The sequence below is a fragment of the Gavialis gangeticus genome, unplaced genomic scaffold, assembly GCF_001723915.1.
Source record: "Gavialis gangeticus isolate Ggan-Ray unplaced genomic scaffold, GavGan_comp1, whole genome shotgun sequence".
NCBI lineage: Eukaryota > Metazoa > Chordata > Crocodylia > Gavialidae > Gavialis > Gavialis gangeticus.
The window spans coordinates 127,914,470-127,918,797 of NW_017729032.1; the positions used below are offsets into that span (position 1 = coordinate 127,914,470).

Sequence of the window (4,328 nt, forward strand, 5' to 3'; positions counted from 1 at the left end):
GGGGGGGCTGACCCTGGGAGATCCCACGCCTTAGAAAAGTGGGGCAGCGCACGTGGTAGCAGGGCTTGCCACCCAAAATTGGAGCCTGGGCTGCTGAAGCCATGCTGGCTGCTGGCCAGGCTCCCAGCTGCAGGAGCACCATGGCTGCAGCTCCATGAGGCCCCCAGAACCCCAGATAAAGCTGCTGGAGCCAGCACAGTTGCTGGCCACAGCCTCCCCTACCCCACCCGGGGATCCTGCCCTGCATCAGAGGGTGCATGGCACAGGCATTCCCTGGGGATGAGTAGCAGTGACACAAGGTGTTTCGCTGCTTCTTGTCCCTGAGGACAAGAACAAATGTCTGCACTCATGTGGACACAGCCTAGGTGTCTAAAACTGAGTGTTAAAGTTTGCAAATGTTGCTCGTGCTCATTTAAATATACCCACACAGCAGTCCCTGTTTTACTGTGCTACCAGACAACAAATAAAGGACTTACCAAATCAAGAGTTTAAGCCCGTATGAAAAATAGAACGTAAAATAAAAGATGAATTTGGCTTAGACCTGTAAAGTCCAGATCAAAATGTTTCCAAAGTTTAGGAGCCATTGATCCCAATCCAGGGTTTTGATTCTACAAACATATTTCAACAAAAGTATCACCAGACCTCTAACTGGCTCTACAATGAGTTTATAATACATAGTATTAAGTAATATCTCACTTTTTCTCTTTTTAATAAGGAAATTAAAATCTATATATTTGTCTATAATTTGAAAACTAGGTAACTTATTTCCACAGTTTGGAAAAACAGATTCTCAGAATATTCTATTTGTGAGTCGTATACTGTTGGACCAGTCATCATGGCAGATCAACTGGGTTTTTTTAATCTTTAATTCAACACAGTATACATATATAGGGAAATACGTCACTCACAAGTTAGATTCCATAGCTGGCCAATAAGGTCAGATGAACATAAACAATGATCAGGGACACTGATTTAAAAATTATTGTAAAAGTTATTTTTGAAGCAATAAGCAGTGAACATAGCATATGTAAAAATATGGTACATTAACAATTAGGAAAAGTGAAGCTCTCAAGCTCCGTATCTGATACGAGTGGTGACAATACTAGCTCTTCTATGTTGCCCTACTGATATGATTTACTGTACCAAGGAGGTGCTGCCTATAAAATAAAGATCATTCTCTATGCCCAGTTAATTCCCTTTCTTAAAAAAATCAACAAAGATATCAACTGTGACTCAAATACCTTTTTGCTCAGTACTGGACTTAGACTGCCAGCTCATTTTACATGGACCACAGAACAATCATTAAGATGGTAACAAACAATTGCATAACTAAATCAGGGTGAATGGGTTACCCACCTTGGGCGCTGACTATGAAACAACACCACAGTTGCTACTTGGGAGTCTTTGTCATGGCAGAGGCAGCGCTGCACTGCTCCTGCCCAGCCACAGGAGCTGGGCAGGACAGTGCCACACCAAGCAGTGTATCTGGGAACCAGGGAGTAAAAGGGGGAAACAGAATAGTGCTTCCCCCCCAGGCAAGTAAACTCTGCTAGAGCAGACAGCCCTGCTCCCAATACATATATACATCTCTGAAACAAGGGGAGCCAATGGGGAACCAGGATCTGCTCCTAGGAAGGCTGGCCATGAGGCTGCTGCTGGAGCTGATGATGCTGATCCCTAGTCCCAGGTGGTAAGACTTCCCTTTCCTTCACCCATGCCAACCCCCCACTCCTTTCCCCCTGCATACTGTAGTTGACAAACCCTCACTCTCCCCGCCCCCTGGCACTCACTGAGCTCACTACACCAACAAATGCATTTATGCCAGCTTAAATTTACTGCAGTTGGTTACTGCAGAGTAAGCGGGAATAGGTTTGTACCTACACATGCAGGTGACCCGGGGCTATATGTAGTCCTAGGTCAAAGCAGCCTGCCATGTGCCCCTGTGGCCACCAGGGGGAGCTCTAGCCTCCAGCCACATGGCTGCCAGGTGTTGGCAGCCCTGCTAAGGCCAGAGGCAGCTGCCAGAACTTGGCTCACCCTCTGCACTGTGATCTCTGAGAAGACACTTCTGGTGTCAGAGGAGCAGCATGGTAGAGGCACACCCTGCATGTGCCAGCTCTCTTCCACTTACCCACTTCTGCCCTGGCTCATACAGCCATACACTAGGCAGCTGGACCCCCACCAGGTGCACTTTAACAGGTGCCTTGCCAGTATCCATGCCCTGGTCGAGCACGCCTTCGGCTAGCTGAAAGGGCACCGGTGCTCCCTCCCAGCCCATCTTGAGGTTGTCTAAGAGGAACCTCCCCCAGGTCATTGTTGCAGCATGCATCCTGCACAACACGTGCAAGACCCAGGGGCAGGTGTTCCAGGGGGCCCGGGAAAATGAAACTAGGCAGAGGTGGCTGGCACCAGGAACAGGCCTGGCAGCGTCAACACCGATGGTGGCTCCTGCCTGCTGAGGCCCCCGGAAACATGCACACCTGCCAGTGGGGGCCCAGGCACTGGGTGCAGGAGGCCCTGGCAGACCACCTGCTGGGGCACTCTCCCCTGTAGCTTACCTACCCCAGTGCCCACACCCCCCCTGCCCCCTGCCCACCCCCTTGCACCACTCCAGGACACGCACATGAGTGAAAAAGTAAAAAAGTTTATTTATGGAACAAAACTGCCCCATCCCTCCCCACTCCCCACTCAACAGACACAAGCACCACCCCCCTCCACCATCAGTGCCCACCCAGCACCCACGCCACCCACCCATAGTAAAAACCTAACTCACAAATGGCAAATAAGAGTCACATCATGGAATCTACCCCCCAGTCCTGCTGTGAGGGGCTGAGGGGTGGGGCTGCCCAGGGCAGAGGGATGCAGAGGGGTGGACAGGGGAGCTGAGGGTGGGGCTGCCAAGCATTCCAGCCAAAAGCAGTTCCACCAGGGCTCTGGGGACCATGGCAGAGCCCAGAGACGCCTGCGATCAGTATGTGCTGCGGCACGAGCTTCAGGGTGCTGCCAGGGGCCTGCTTCAGGGAGGTGGGCAGGACCCAGAGGCAGAGGGGTCAGGCACAAGGAGTCATGGGCACAGCCTTGATTAGGCAGCTGTGAGTGGCCAGCTGCTGCTCCAGCAGCTCCAGGCACCACCACTCCAGGGTCACCAGCTCAGCCCTGGGGTCAGTGTATACCCACAGCTGCACCTCCTTCCAGGTGAGATCCTCCACCCACCACACCCACTAGTCCACCACCCAGCCCTCCACTGCTGCCACCACCTGCTTGAGCAGATGGGCCCAGTCCTGGGAGTGCCAGTGGTGCTGCTGGTGTCTCCAAGCAGCTCCAGCAGCAGGTGGTGGTGGCCCTGTGACAGTGGTCCTGCAAGCCCTTGCAGCCTCTCCCCCATGTCCAGATGTTGGCTCTGCAGAAGAAAGAGACAGAAAGCTTTTATGAGAGTTCGCAACATTTGAGAGGTAAGATGCTTTGTTCCAGGGGTCCTCGCTGCCTGACCTTAGATCGGAGGACAGCAGTGTGTGGGCACCCAGGGACCCCCAGCACCACAGTAAGCTGGCTGGGCAGGCCTGGGTCAGGTGAGTGCCACCTGAGCCCCCTGTCCCTACTTGTTCCCCAGGGGCTCACCACAGTCCACCTGCCTCTCCTGCTCCCTTCTCAGGACAGGCCAGACCAGGCTGCTGGTAGCACCTGCTGCCATGGCTCCACCTCCCGCCAGCCAGCCCCCAGCACCTGGGCAAGGGGCATACAGAGCTCCCAGACAACTGGGGCAAAGGGCTGGTTGCACCCCTGCCCTCCCTGCTGGGGGCCTCTCCAGGAAGGCGCCACAGGGCCACCCTCCTGCCACACGGCTGCTGTGGCCCGAGCATGTCATTGCTACACGATATAGACAGTGCACAATCAGCTGTTTGTGCAGGCGGAGGGGTACTTCAGCCACTACGCCCTGATGATGATGATCCTGTTGGTGTCCCAGGCACACTTGCACTCTTGGTTCAAGATCCTGAGCTATGACAGCATGGGGGGCAAGCCTGGCCCGCCACTGAACCTTTGCCACCGCCAGGAGGACTACCTATTGCAGTGCTACACATCCCTGACCCTGGCCGCTGAGGAGGAAATTGCTGCCAGGATCAACATGTGCCTCGGAGTGTGAGAGGCCTGTGCCCACTCAGCCATGGGGACATGGGCTGCTCAATAAAGTTTTGACCTGTGTCCCGGCTGTCTGTATGCTGTGGGGAGGACCCCGGGACCAGGTGACTGCAGGCAAGCGGGGCAAGGAGAGGGGGCAGGGGCCAGGGCTGGGGCCGGGGACAGTGGTAGGGGCAGGGAGTGGGGCTGGG

General features: G+C 54.2%; 1 protein-coding gene and 1 long non-coding RNA gene across 4 annotated transcripts in view; both read right to left on the minus strand.

The window, feature by feature from the left end:
• NALCN (sodium leak channel, non-selective) overlaps positions 1 to 4,328 on the minus strand; it is a 564,495-nt gene that overhangs the window by 477,182 nt on the left and 82,985 nt on the right. The gene's annotated exons all lie outside the window — the stretch shown is intronic.
• The window catches only part of LOC109302646, a 21,959-nt gene continuing 19,181 nt past the window's right edge, over positions 1,551 to 4,328 (minus strand). Inside the window, exon 3 of the long non-coding RNA XR_002098878.1 lies at positions 1,551 to 1,564. This is a non-coding gene — a long non-coding RNA (uncharacterized LOC109302646). The remainder of the gene's footprint in view (positions 1,565 to 4,328) is intronic.